This window comes from Simochromis diagramma, unplaced genomic scaffold, assembly GCF_900408965.1.
Source record: "Simochromis diagramma unplaced genomic scaffold, fSimDia1.1 OVJJ01000302.1, whole genome shotgun sequence".
Lineage (NCBI taxonomy): Eukaryota > Metazoa > Chordata > Actinopteri > Cichliformes > Cichlidae > Simochromis > Simochromis diagramma.
Window position 1 is genome coordinate 14348878 of NW_024386792.1, and position 15187 is coordinate 14364064.

Below are 15187 nucleotides of genomic sequence, written 5' to 3' on the forward strand. Positions count from 1 at the left end.
CGTGTACACCAGCGAGTCCAAGGCTGATGATTTTTTTTGCTAAACCTTCATTCTTCCCCTTCACTCAGATTTCTCTCTTTACCCACGGCCTCTCCTTTTAAACAACCTCATTCTTTCTCCGTGCTCATAAGAGAAAACAACAGCTGATGTCAGCTGTCCAAACCCATTTTGCTCGTCTTTGTGTCCTTCTGTCTTTTCAGTGTTTCACTGAGCCTGCAGCTGCAGCTCAAAGTCTCATTGTGATAAGAAAATAAAAGCATGCGTCTAAAACCTATTGTGGGCTCGTACCATAGGGCGGTGGACACTGTACCAAAGTGTGAGCACAGATAATTAACAATTTCAATCTCTTATTCGCTTTCTTTGGATATAACTATCCAAACCTGTTGTGCAGCTCTTGCAGTTCTTTGTCAGGAATTTTGGTTTTAAGTACAGATTGCAAACATGTGGGTGAAGGAATCTGAGGCAGAGAGTTTCAGTGGCGTTGTCCCCGCGGAGAAGCAGAGATTCTTGGAAAACTCCTGGTTGAATAAATCACCGCTGGTTCCTAATGAACTGTAGCTTGAATTTAAAAGGTCAAAAACAACTCGTATTCTTCTTCTCCTTCTTTAAGCTGCTCCCATAGTAACAACAGCGGCTCGTCTCCTTCCTTCTCACCCTATCCCCACATCCTTCTCTGTCACATCGATGTCCTCTTCCCCTAAATCCATGAATCTTCTCTGAGGTTTTCCTCTTTTCCTCCTGCTTTCCAGCTCCATGTTCAACATCCTTTCTCCAGTATATCCGCTTTCCCTCTTCTGTACATGTCCAAAGCGCTCGACCTGAGCTGTCCCTCTGATCTACTCATTTCTAATCCTGTCCATCCTGCTCACTCCCAGTTACTCCCGTCTTTGTGTCAGGACTACCATCTTCAAACCGTACTTCATAGCAGGTCTCGATATCAGCTTGTAAACCTTCCCTTTCACTCTTGCTGCTATTCTTCAGCCAGAAGCACTCCTGACACTAATTTTCACCCGATCCAACCTGCCTGCACTCTGTTCTTCACCTATCTCGTGCAATAATAGGGTGAAAATTACACAAAAATGTAAGAAAAATCAACAAGAGAATAGGAAAAAGTAAAGTAAAAGATTAATATTTCACAGAGGAGCTTCATGAGTAAAAATCTGGGGGTAAAGGATTTTTTCTATCCACAGTTGTGGGAAAAGATTGATAAAACAAGGTAGAGGCATGCTGTGCACAAGGCCTATAAGAGGAGTTTAATCTGATATGGTTCCTGTTGTTTACTCTAACTCTGTGCAGCAGCAGGATTAGGTCATATCTACAAACTGGAGATACTCCATCTTGTTATCCTGGCTTAGGGAGGGTGAAATTGGAAAAAGGACAAGGTTATCTCAGCTTGGTCAGAGCATGTGCTTGTGTTTTAAAAGATGTGTGTGTCTGCAGGACAAAGTAATGCTGTTGAAGCCACAAATTTGCAGGGGCTAAATTCTAGAGGTGGGCAGATTGATCCAAATATTGACAGTATCAATACCAACACTGGTATTGGTAGTGGATGATACTAGAGTGAAAGGATCGATACTTTGTTTCTCTCCTCTAAGTTCAGTATATAGCCTACTGAATGGTGTTATTTATTTATTAAAAATGAAAAAATGTATCTCAAACATGAATATATTTTATTTATCCCTATAGGACATTTAAAAAGAGGTTGACATAAAGTCCTTTAAAAACAGGCACATTTAAATTCCAGCCCACCCCCCTCAAAAAAACAAAAACAACCCTGAAAAGTGTGTGTGTGTGTGTGTGTATGTGTGGGGGGGGGGGGGGGGGGGGGGGTGTTAACTAATTATTATCAATTTAGTGGTCTTTAAAACGTGTTCACAACTTGCCAGTTGATTATGACTCATGTCATATGTCATGACACACTGCTATGTATTGGCAATACTGGCCCAGTATTTATTTGATATCGGATCGATACCAAAATTTGTAGTATCGCACAGCACTACTGAATTCCTCCCGGACCACCTTGAATTCCAATTTTAAAGTCACGCGCTCACACAGGGACACGGTTTGACTACCACGTCACTCCTGCTTTGCATAACCGCCGGGGCTCGCGCCTTTGATTGGGCCGGCGGTGGGATTTAATCTGCGTTTTCTTTTATGACCGCCACGCTTCGCCTTCAGTCTGCAGCCGGACTCCTCTGCCACTCCTCCCCTTCGGGTCCGTCCTTCATTAAGGGAGCAGCCCGTCGCCTCCTGCCGCTGCTCAAACGTGGAGGGAAGGACACGAGGAGGGACGCCCGCCGCTGAACGCGCGGCTCTATTGTTAGTTCAGTAAAATTTACGGCTTCGCCTGCATATTTAGTGCGTTTCGCGTCGTCTTCGGGGCCGACTGTTTGTTTCCTCGGGAGTCTTAACGACGGCTGAAAGGTAACGGACAATTTACTACGCTGTAACGTTTCTGCCGCGAGCGACATCATTCGAGTTAGGCTACATCTTTGCACAGTTTTCTGCTAAATTTAAAAATTACAGTTCTGCCTAGAAGGGCTCACCCTCTTTGTTTTATTTTAGCATCTCTTAAATGAAGAAAGCAGCGTTTGTTTTGAAGCCAGACGCCCTCTTTGTGGTGTGGAGTGGTCGGTGTGTAGCTTGATGGGATGATGGATGTGAAACGTTAGCACGGAGCTGGGCGGTGGTTCCGGTGTGCCGTTCTGTCTCGGGGTGAAATTTATCCCGATGTACGGTGCTCCAGGTTCTCGCTTTGACAGGGTCTCCGTTGGCATCAGATTAAGTTTACTGAGCAGCTTCACGCCAGCCTCCCCGGCGTACACACGCTATTGTTCTGCGAGGCAGAACGACGGGGCCCTCTGCTAATCGGTGTTATTAAAGCTCCCTTTGAGGCGTTTAAATCACCCAGAAACTCTAAACCAGACTATTGGGGAGGTAAAATTGGAACCAGGCTTGCAAAGTTGGATATGTGGGCATCTTGTGTTTTCTTTTCCTCATATGGTGTATCTTTAGGCGTTCATCTGAGAATCTTACTTTGCCATTCATGCGTTAAGTTCCCCAGTCATTTTAAGCACCGTGCACCTTTTGTTTTCTTGGCACTGCCAGCTTAGTAGTTTCTTTCCAAGATTACCATCAAGGCCTGTTTTCATATTTGCATCTCTGCACATGGGGTGATCTCACTCTCCACCTGGCAAAGTAGTAAGTAAGGCAGACTATCAGAGGCACCGTCTGCAGATCTCAATGATAGAGTGATGCTGTTTATCCTTCAGGTTTTGGCTGTGAGTCTACATTACATAATCACTGTGTTTTGGGGCTTGACTGGGTGTGGTGTGGCAGGGCTTTTGGAATCAGGACCAGTGACTGTCCCTGGCTTCAGAAATGTTATTTACATGCAGGCCCTTGCATTTGGGTGTGTGTTTCTTACTCCCAAACCCATTTCATCACTTGGATGTGACACAGGGTGTGGATGACACAGCCACATGACACCCACCCTTCTCTGTTTATTCTGACTGTCTGGCTAAGCTCTTACAGGGTCATTACAGGTTTGCTGCTGTGTCCTACTTCAGAGGATGAATCTGGCAAAATCTGCACTTCTGCCCCATTTAAAAAGGCTCATTGGAAACGAATGGAGAAATGCAGTCACCTTTTAACTGAATTTGAGTGACTTGGCTGGTGTATTTGTGCACTTCCTGGTCACAGATGTCGAGCATATGAAGATGCATCAGATATCTACTGTTTTAGCAGCATATGATGGAGTGTAGCTTTAAAGTTAAGTAAAAGGCTCGCATATTTTGCCAGCCTGTGAACTTGGACACAGCTGTGTTTGGTTGGTGTGGTGTGTTTTTTTTTTTTTTTTTTTTTTTTTTCCCCTCATACTGTACAGCCACTTCCCCTGCCCACACCCCCGTTTCCTCTTCCTCTTCCCAAAGGTCAAAGCAACCGAGAAGAAGGGCTTGAAATAGTTTTCTCATTTCAGTGCCTTCTGTAACCTTAAACTTCAATGGCTGGATAGAGGGAGATTTATAAACAGGAATGTGCAAGTATTATTAACTCCTTTTTAAAATCCAAACTGTCAGTAGCACCTGAAACATTTATACATTATTAGTACAAGAACTTAAAAAAAAAAACAAAAAAAAAAACTACTATGTTGAATCGGAGGCATTGATTTAAGCATTTGCTTCAAGTTCTCTGCACATCCTTCAGCCCTGGTATGCTTGGCTTGTAAACTTTAAGGCTTGTTTTATGACTGAGCCTGGGCAGTGGTGCCTAATGGGGAGACTGCAGTTGTTGTTTTATTTCAGGCGTGACGGTCTGTGCGAAAAATGCAGGTGGCTGCGTTTGAGAAATCTAGTGTGACTGGCTTGTGTAAATGGGTACAGTGCACTAGGGAGCAAGTCTGTAACTGATTAACAAACCTGTCCTTTTGTTTTGCATGGAATGCTTCAGATACCTCCTTGTCAAACCTTCCCAGCTACGAGGCGCCTTCAGGTGGATTCTTGGTCGCGTTTGTGTCTGGTTGGAAAAACGCAAAAAGATTAAAAAAACTAAAAAAAACAAACAAAAGCACTAACAGTGGCTGCAGCGCTTAGTTGTATTTTTTAACATTCAATTCTCTACACTCCAAACATGTTGCCTATTATGACTTCTCTATGACAGGAAAAAGGTAAAGGACCAGCAACAGTATAAACATAACTGTTACAACACTAACAGACTGTCAGTGTTGGGATTGTTATTTGAGGTGATGGGTAAATAAAAGTGGCAATTTTATGTCTCAAGTTTCACTTTCAGTTTGATAACTACAGTGATATTCTATAGCATTATTCCTGATTTTTGGCTATTTATTCAGCTTTGCATTGGCTCATCATGTGTGCATCAGCTCTGAGTGGATATGATGTCTGGGGTTCAAATCGTATTCAGTTCAACTCAGGTTTATTCATGTAGTGCTAAATCACTACAGCAGACACTTAAAGACATTTATATTGGAAGGTAAATGCACTAGAATTTTAGAAAGAAACCCCAACAATCCCATGGCCCACTATGAGCAAGCACTTGGTGACTGTGGGAAGAAAAAAGTCCCTTTTAACAGGAAGAAACTTCTGAAAAGATGCTGTAGGTAGTCCAAAAAAAAGAAATTTAAAAAGAAGGCACATTTAACCAATAGAGTATTAATGCCCCTGTGAATTCATTCTTGTATTAATCATTTTAATTTTGAAAAGAAATTAGAGCTAATGTCCATCAGTCACCTTATTTCATGTCAAAAGTCGGAGCAGATGAATGAAAAGCGCATAACCCTTGCACAGCATGGAGTATTTGCATTTTCCTGGAAGTGAGCTGGTTACATCTTGTAACCAGAGTCCGTCTCAGTCCCACACTCATGGAAATCCAATCCACACTTTTGTCGTACTATACTCATGTCTGATCTGGTGGAAAGTTCATATGATGATCTTTTTAAAAATTCTGATCAGAATGAAAAATTCCCAATAGCTAGATGTTAACCACCTCCATATCAACAAACCAAACGTGTGAGTGGTTGTGAGGTAATTAGAATGATGCTCAGTGCTCACACTATGGGACTTTGATATGCAATTAAATTTGCAAACAAAAGGCAGCAAAATGGCTGCAAAAAGACAAATATCCTGAGAGAAACCAAAGGGGTTCGGATACAGCATCTCATTTTCTAGTCAAGCATTGTGGTAATTTTTATTTATTTTTATTAAATAAAAATGGAGCCAGAAGTGCTCATATTTAAGGGAGCTTTGCTGAGTTATCAGCTTTTACATGCGGTTTATTCGTTTATAATAAACTCACTGGGAAGAAACTCACATTTAGGGTTTTGTTTTCTATTTAAATTGTATGTTATGTATGTATGTATCCCTAAAAGTTGTCTCATGATCATTTTAGGAGATTGGACACCAGCAGATCTGCATAATATTAGAGTGGCTCAGAGTCCACACATGGGTATTTTGAAAATAAAATAATTGCAGCCAGGGGATGAAGTGGCTACATCTCATTATTTGCACTGTGGGACCAAAAAAAAAAGTCCTCAGCAACCACAGAATTTGTGCTCTTAAGCTCTCATAGATTTGTTTTCTTTGTGAGCCGGCTTGTGATTGGCTGTCTTGTACAGTCTATTGAGTTACATGTTAACTGGCACAAAAGAGCATGATCTTTAAACTGATGGTCACACACCTACAGTAACACTCTCCCCCTCTGCACTAGGTCACATTAGTTAACTATTGTCAGTTTTACCACAACACTGCAGAGTTTGCCGACCCACAGCCGGTTCGGCATTCCCAGATAACCTTTTAAGTAACACATTATTAGCCTTCATTTTACTTGTTATGAAATAAATAGATAATTTCAATACTTTTCTATGAAATGTCATTTGTTTGGTTGAAAGCTATAGTCGTGATATTTGAAAGTAAATGGTAAATTCTATCATGTTGATTAATGCGGACTCCTCTTCTGTAGCGCTATGCTAGTTGCTAAAGTTGGCTAAATAGTGGTACCACAGCTTTGGTTTCCATCAGTGTCTACATGCATGAATGTCAAAAAGCTGGATTAATTGTGAGTGCAGGGCTGTGAGGCTACCACCAGTGTGCTTGAACCCTGCTCCACTACATCTGTTTAGGAAGACTTTAAGGGTTAAACTTTATTTCATCCTTCACCCTTGTTGCCTGTGTTTCTCTCTGTAGCTGTGGGATGGTAAGGATGTAATGCTCATCACTGTGGTTTGGAGGCTGGTACTTTGCTGCCCATTAGGATAGAGTAGTGGATGCTGGCGCTGCATTTTTTTTTTTTTTTTTTAGGTACTCTGTCTGGAACTGAAGCCAGTCTCAATGCACTGTAATTATTGAAACAGTACTTCAGCACTTTAGAAATATGTCTGTTAGCTCACTATGGTAGCCTTGAATGCCTTCCTAAAGACAGATATTTTGTGGTTGTAGAATACAGCAAAATGGTTTTTAAAGATGTTTTAAAAATACATTTGTAGGGTGTATTTATATTAAAAAAAGTTATTAGAGTTTATTTGGGTTTGTGTGTTGTAGCATTACAAAGAACAGGTAATGAGAGAACTGTAAACAATGAGTCCTGTGTTTGTGTGTGGCTAAATGCCAACGGTTTTAACTAGATTAGTTTTTGTATTGTATGAGTAATATGATGCCTCAGAGCTTGTCCCCTCTTTGACACGTGCAGCCTTCATGTCCACTAAAGCACGAATTGAGTTTCCTGGCTCTGAATCAGCCTTTAGGAGGTGACTGTGTATGTAAGCACAGTTGGTCTGTATTACCTTAAGTCTACCATTTTACTCTTATGTGTGACCATTTCAATGAAAAACAAATATATTTTATGTTTGAATTAATCCTGCACTTCTAAATAATATTATATTCATATTGTGTTTTTGGCTAGTCTCATTTATCCTGGTAATTTCCCTAAGAAAGGGTAAAACATCTTTGTTGGGTACCACAGTTTATTTATTTTTTGCATACAGGAAAACTGAGAACTATTGATAACTAGATAACTGCCAGAGAAGAAGCAAAGTTCACAACAACAATAAAATGTGTTTGTTTTGGATTGGCTGTGTATCTTTTATTATCCTTTGCCTCTTTCATGTGCATGAAAGTCTGCCAATGTGTATTTAGTTATGTGTGTGACAGTTCAGGGGTGTGGCTATCAGAAGCATGGAGGCAAGGTGTGGGATCGGTATCCATCTGTCCTCACCTTACCCGGCCCGGTCACAGAGATCGTAACTAATCTGGCTGCGGGCTCTTCAGTGTTATTGACTATCTGCCTGTCTATAACCAGTTGGCTGGTGGACAGGGAGTAGCCACTGAGTTGATTTAATATGCCAAAAGTGATGTCACCTCTGGTTTCTCTACAGCCCAGCCATTCTTGATTTTCGATCTAAACTCGTAATTGGCTCTTGTTTTGAATTGAAGTTGTGGAAAATGTAACAGGCCTGTAACATAATGGCATATTTCTTCAATCTCCCTTGGACTACATTTAACTGCATTTGTCTTTTATCTATGTGTTTCTTATGGGGCTAAATTCTAGAGATGGGCAGATTGATCCAAATATTGACAGTATCAATACCAACACTGGAATTGGTAGTGGATTATACTAGTGTGAAAGGATCGATACTTTGTTTCTCTCCTCTAAGTTCAGTATATAGCCTACTGAATGGTGTTATTTGTTTATTTATTTAGTTATTAAAAATGAAGAAATGTATCTCAAACATGAACCTTTTTTGACTGTCACATATATTTTATTTATCACCTATAGAACATTTAAACAGAAGTTGACATAAAGTCCTTTAAAGACAGGCACATTTAGATTCCAGCCCACACCCCCTTAAAAAACAAAAACAATCCTGAAAGGTGTAGGGTTTTTTGTGTTAACTAATTATTGTCAATTTAGTGGTCTTTAAAACAAATTCAGAATTTGCAAATGTCATGACACACTGCTCTCAAGGTAGTATTGGTATTGATGATGGCAATACTGGCCCTGTATTTACTTGGTATCGGCTCGATATCGAAATCTGTAGTATCGCACATCACTACTGAATTCCTCCCGGATCCCCTTGATTTCCAATTTTAAAGTCACGCCTCACACGTTTCTCGGTTTGATTACTACGGCACCCCTGCTTTGAGTGGGGTAATAGATTAGAGACTATGCTATTTCAAAAGGTAATATTTAACTCGTGGGCCAGGGCAGCTCCAACCAGCAATAAAATGTAAGTAACCATTTGGTGCGGTAAGAGTTGACCGATGGCAGATTTGAATGCTTCACTGTGTGTTCAGTATATAAGAATGGGGTAGCTTCACACAAGTGTCCCTAGTCTTACAGGTGAAGTTTCAGTGCCAGCTGCTCCTCTGTCCCGCTGTTCCAGTTAATCCTCTGAGCACCCACCCCCCATTCTCCTTAGCACCAAGCCTGAGTGGGGGTACACACAATGGGGTCTGAATGTCCCCCCCCCGCCTCATAGCACTGTGATGTAAAACTCATTTATGCACACGAACATGTAAGAAGATCAGATGCGATTGCACAGAAATATTTCCATTCCTTTCCTCACTACTTAGATTTTTACCTCATTGCTGTTATTATTTGTTCCATTGTCAGGTTGTCCTTATGCCAGCAGGAAAGCCTGGCTTTTGCTTTTGAAAACCCTCCCAGGTTTGGAACAGATTGCAGCCCAGTTCTCTGCAGTCCTTTAGACCACATCACTGCCAATAGCTGGGAGTCCATCTTGTTTTATTGCCACTCCCTTAAGGGCTAGCTGGCTAAGTCCATTTAACTTGTAGGTTCACTTAACCACCTGCTCCTAATGACAGTGTTGAGGAGCTTACAGTCACTTAGCACCTGTTAGTCTCCTGTATGGAATTGATTAAGCTGCATGCTTAACATTTAGTCCAACTCCAGTGATGAAAGTGTTTTTCTTTTTCTCTTTGCCAGGAACATTGATTATTGTCAGTAAGCACTTTTTTTTTTTTTTTTTTTTTTTTTTTTTTTTTTTTTTTTTTCTCTTCTCCTCCTCTCTCTTGTTTCTGGACAAGTGTTTTGATGAAGACCGATAGACAACTTCTTGGCACGGTCTGGATAAACATTCATCAGTACAAATGCAGTCTTGGGTGCTGTGATGTAGGGCTTGTCAACACCAGCACATGGTTCAGTTATTTGGACAGATGAAAAGAAACCAGTGAAGCTGCAAGATCACTCAAGGTTAATGTGGTTCTTTGTTAACGGATAACGAGGTTCTTGAGTGCCATTTGTTGTCTTGATGGGTTTTCTTCAAAGAGTGAGGAGCATGTGTAGGTAGTGCTGCCTTACATGCATCAAGAGAATTTCAATGATGTTCTAAAATCGGCATATTGGAACCATTGATAATGCAAAATGTAATGTTTTTGCTTTTCATTTTATGAATCTGTATTGATAGACTTGAGAGGATGTAGTCTAACTCTCTCTTTTTTTTTTTTTTTTTTTTTTTTTTCCCCCTCCCCCCCGTGGCTTACCTTTTGTGGTAGAACAGGTCATGTGGGTTACAAAACATTATGACTGGTAACAAGGAAATTGCGTTAAGCCACAGCTTAAGTCACAGCTCAGAAAAAATGTCTCAAGGAGGTAATGAATTGTGTTGAGCTGTTTTGGAAGATTAGTGAAGTAACAGGTTTTGTTTATCAGAAGTGCGGAAATGAGTGGAAAATGTATAGAATTCTGTTAAATAAGATAACGGACCCTTTTCTTTAAAATATGCACGAATGGTCACACCCAAAAGATCCACTTTGAGGTAATGTCTTCGATAGCAAATTTTTGGCCATAACAGTTAATTTATGACAGATTCAAGGAATTTCTACAGTTTCTCACTAGCTCTTTGTAACTGCTGGAAAGCTACATAAAGTCAATAATCCAATCGCTGTATTACACTGTCCCCGATAGTAGCTGACAAGCTGCCCCATCCTTCACTGACTTCCTGTTTACTGATTATTTATAACTTGGTATGAGCTGTCACTTTTTTTTTTTAAATATTTAATTATCTTGGATCAATTTGATCAAGTGAAGGGTTGTTCACAAAACATCAAGCCCAGATAGTGAATTACTCTTTGCAAGTGCATTCAGCCAGACCAGGTCTGGCTGTACACACCCACTGGGCAGTCTGCTGACTTAGCCTGTGGATCAGTGGCTTCTGGATCTAACAGCAGATTTCTAGGCCAACAGTTAATATTCTAATGGTTGGTTATCATTTACAGGGCTCGCAAAATTGCTAGCCCGATACAAAGCACATATATATCTTAAGAAAGTCTGTGGTTTCAAGAGAGAATTGTGGCAAATGACATCTCCGTTTTGCTCTTTATATGGACTCCTTGAGCTGCACGAAGCCATGGTCTTCTAACTCATAATTTGGTCCAATGAACTAGACTAGAAACTAAAAACTAGAGCTACTACCAAACGGCTCATTTCCTGCTTATTGAAATGCAGATTGGGTCTAAAGTGACTAATAAGAACCCAATCAATACCTGTTACTGAAAGTCGCAGTAATTTCCTTCTTGGATATGTAGAAATTTTGACAGGAAATTATATGTGGAGGTATATTGACTCACCAGTGGTTTGTAATTGTGCAGCATCCAGTGGTTCTGAATGGGGAGAGTGGCTTAATGCACAGAGACTGAACTGTTAAGACGTTTGTTTTCCAAGAGCCAATTGGTTTCCTTTTCATTCTCTGTGAACTAAACACTGACTTGGTGATGAAGCAGAAACGCCACTACTACCTTGTATGGTCAAGAGAAGCATGGATTTACACACACAGCCCCCATTTACTTGGACTCAGTTTTCCTACCTACTTCTAGATTCTTGTTTGAAGGCTCGTTCTGTAAATCCTAAAGGTTTATGAAGTGGTGAGTACAGTAGGATTGAGTGAATGAGTGTTGTTTTCTTTTTTCTTTTCTTTTTTTTTCTTTTTCTCTTTTAATGAGGATGAAGCCTGAGCTCAAGGTTAGGAAAACCCCTGCCTTTCCCCAAACACCATTAAATGTCTTGATTTGTTTTTTTGTAATTTGAGTGCCAGAAATCGAACACCCTCTTCCTGTTTGCCCTTTTTACACACTCATTTGGGCTCTCACTTGAACTGAATACCGCCTGTGTGGTTGTGGGTTTTTTTTTTTTTTTTTTTTTCCCTCCCCCCCCCCTGTGTCGTACATGCATCTTGCTCAAACTCACACCAGAGGAAAGTTAATGATCAGTCAACCCATTTGTATACTTGGCCCTACTTCACTCAAGTGCTGAACACTCCCAGGCCTGAAACAACGGTCAAATTCACTACGGCAGCTTCCGTTTGCTTGAAAAACAATCTCTGAAGGTGTGGCTGTAGTAAGAATGCAGCGATGAATCAAGTGTGCCTGTGGAATTGCAGGAATGTAGGCAGGCCAGCAAATTCTGGTTTTCACTTTTTTCTGGCTGTCTCATTAATGGCGATGGATATTTTCATGTCACTCACACTTTGAACCTGCACCCTCTGCTCGTTCATACACTGCATCTTTGTGCATGTACACACAGCCCACGCATTCATCACTCTCCATTTGACCCTTGCACTGTTACTCATCTCATGCACATAAACGGACATGCACGCAGCCAGCTGTCGTTGCGTAGCCCCAAGGAGTCTTGAGGAAGTCAGAGCTGGAATGTGGATGGGGCGGATGTGCACTCGATACTGCTGCAGCTTTTAGGCCTTAACTTTCTTTTATTCTTCACTTTGAAGACAATGCAGCATCGACATGGATCATAAAGTAAAAGCTCAACATTAATAAACTGATGTGGTCAGTTTCATGTAGCACTAACACATTTGCATTATGGATTTATCCTTTTTCTTAAATAATTTGATTTAACTGTGGGGTACAGTTCTAAGTCTTATAGCCCAGTGTCTGACACACTGCTTTTTCAGCTAGCAGTCCAGAATGCACAATATTAGATGTATTGACACAATCCTCGTGGCCGTGTGACGCATAGACTAAGTTACAACGAAATGCGTAGGGGACAACTGTGCATTGAATAGCTGAAATATTTTCCTGTTTTACTTCACTGGCTTTGTCCCATTTATCTACAGTTTCTAAGCATACAGTCTGTCATGTGTATTTATGTCTCTGATGTTTCATATTTACAGCATCATTAGCAGTCTGGTGTAAATCTGCAGTTGACAGCATCTCTATCAACAGATCACCTCCAGCAGTCTGCACAATGCATCCCAAACCTCTGTCGTGCTCTAAACACAGCTAAATCCCCCTGTGCTTGTATTAACACAGTATTAAAAGTGACCCATTTTGTCAGGCACCACTTCTAACGTCTGGATGTGCAGAGGGCGAGACTGAGAGATGGGTTACGACAGATGCAATTAAACTGCTTGAAGACAGAAGTCCGAAATAAAATGTAATGACACATATTTCTATTGCAGTGCAATGTAAATGCCACAAAGACTACAGAGTTCTTGCTCTGTCTAGACACACTCCCTCTAACAGTCTAATAAAGTAATGACTGCATTAAATAACACTCTCCTCTCCTGCTTTTGGCCAAATGCACTGCTGCAGTCTGTTAGCCTTCAGGCATTTGCTTTCATCACAAAATCTGCAAAATGTACTAGATGTCAGGCATATTGAGTGATGTTGACTAGAAAAGGGTACGCTGCACTCATGAGGATTATGGCTCTTCAGTGAACTGAATTTCGAACACAAAATCTTCAGTTCTAAATAAAATAAAAAAAAAAAAAATAATGAATTTAAAGAGCAGAATTGGCCAAAAGTTGCTCTGCAGAGCAACCTCGCTGTAAGACATCGCTTATCTCTGCACGACCGTGCGGCTGGGAGTTTGTATATCTTTTCGCTTCCCGTCTGTGCTACGTCACAAAGAGTCAGCTGGTCACAGATGATGCCTTTTACTTGCCCAAAAGGGGATTCTGTTCATCTGGACGTAGCGTTTTGTGGGAGAAACGTTTTGTCACTCATCCAAGTGACTCCTTCAGTCTCAGCTATATGAACAGTACATTTGTTTCAGTCATTATGCAAATGTACTGTTCATATAGCTGAGACTGAAGGAGTCACTTGGATGAGTGACGAAACGTTTCTCCCACAAAACGCTACGTCCAGATGAACAGAATCAACTTTTGGAGATTTACTTACCTGGATGATTGAGCATGCGTCAAGACGTTGCCTGAAACAGGGTCACCATCTCAGAAGGAATGTGCTTTGAGCTTCTGTTTGCTAAGCTCCTAGCATTAGTAGCTTGACTGGCAAAACTATGCCAAGTACAGTACTGTCTGAGTAATCTGGGTAAAGTTTGAGAAGAATAACCAGAATGTCTCCTCCAAGAGCTACACCCCAATAAATGTCAGTGCAAATATATTAAAATGGCTGAGAAGTGGTGAGGGGGATGTGAAAATAAAATTAATTTGGCATTTAATTTGCATACCACTATTCTAAGAGCTTTGCACATTTGGCTAATTAATCCTCATGTGAAGCTTGATGTTTTCCATGAGATGACACAAAATTACATTTGGTGCACTGCTCTCTCCCAACTTTGCTTACTTTGTGAGATTTTTAGCCACAAGAATCAGAGAAGGAAACATATGGAGTAGATTGAAACAACCGTTAAAATCTGAAGTTAGCAAAGCAAATGGGTTGGGTCAGTTATTTAAAAGTAACAAAGAAAAGGACTCTGTAGCTTTTATCGGCAGCTTTGGGGTTGTGGTGGCGGGTTTAGTTTGGTTTAAAGACACCAAAAACTCTAAACAGACTAGTCAAACAAGTTCTTCCAGAATTTCCAACCAATAGTCCATGATGAATTTGCATTTAGAGGCATGAATCAGTAGTTATTGTTAAGACTTGATATCGAAAAGTAAATATTTAACCTTCTTGCTGTGGAAGAAAAAAAGTCTGGGATCTCCGAAAAAATGACAGGGGGAAAAAAAGTTACTGTAGTGCATGCTGTTGTACACAGTGTGGCTTTATAAATGCACTGAGTAATCTGATGTCTGTGGAAACTCTTGCTCTTTGGAACTGTTAGTTTATGTCAGATGTTTTTGCTTATCTGTAGGGGTTTAGGACTTTTACAAATATTTAGAGTAGAGGAGAGTGCATTTGCCATAAAATGCAGGTCATTAAGTTTCTATAGTGGAAAAGCAGCTTTGCTCTCTTGGTTTACCTAATTTAACTACTTGACCATTTTCTAGAAGATATTTGCTGGGGGGGTTTCCTGTCCATCTTTAGTCATTTGCCCAGTTTGTTTGCTGTACCATGCAGGACTTCTGCTTGCTAGATCATCCATCTGTATAGCAATTGACTGGTTCTAGATCTAAATGCAGGGGAAGTAGAGAAGGGGGTGGGTGGGGGGGCTATAGAAAACCAGGAGATGAGTGTTTAGGAGGGGGTTGGTAGAGGGCTCTGTGGTCAAAAGGGCAAAGACACGGGGCCTGTGGGTAAAAGGGATGATTGAGGGAGGGGATAAATCCATTAAGCATCTGGGAACAGCTTTGTCCTGTCATAGCAATATAAATTTTAGTTTGATGGTTAATAAGCTAAAGATCTGCGACTCGACTAGCATGCAATCTCCAGATTGCCCCTCGTGCTTTGTTTTCGTCACTTCTTCACCACAGCTTCTTTTATAATTAATGTCAAGTTCTGATTTTCCACAATTTCTGTCTGCA

At 40.8% G+C, this 15187-nt stretch overlaps 1 protein-coding gene across 2 annotated transcripts in view; it reads left to right on the forward strand.

Moving 5' to 3' along the window:
• Nucleotides 1-2077: 2077 nt before the first annotated feature.
• si:ch211-214c7.4 (protein piccolo) overlaps nucleotides 2078-15187 on the forward strand; it is a 30668-nt gene continuing 17558 nt past the window's right edge. For both annotated transcript variants that reach the window (XM_040024717.1, XM_040024718.1), the window contains exon 1: nucleotides 2078-2424. The gene's annotated coding sequence lies outside the window, so the exon portion shown is untranslated. The remainder of the gene's footprint in view (nucleotides 2425-15187) is intronic.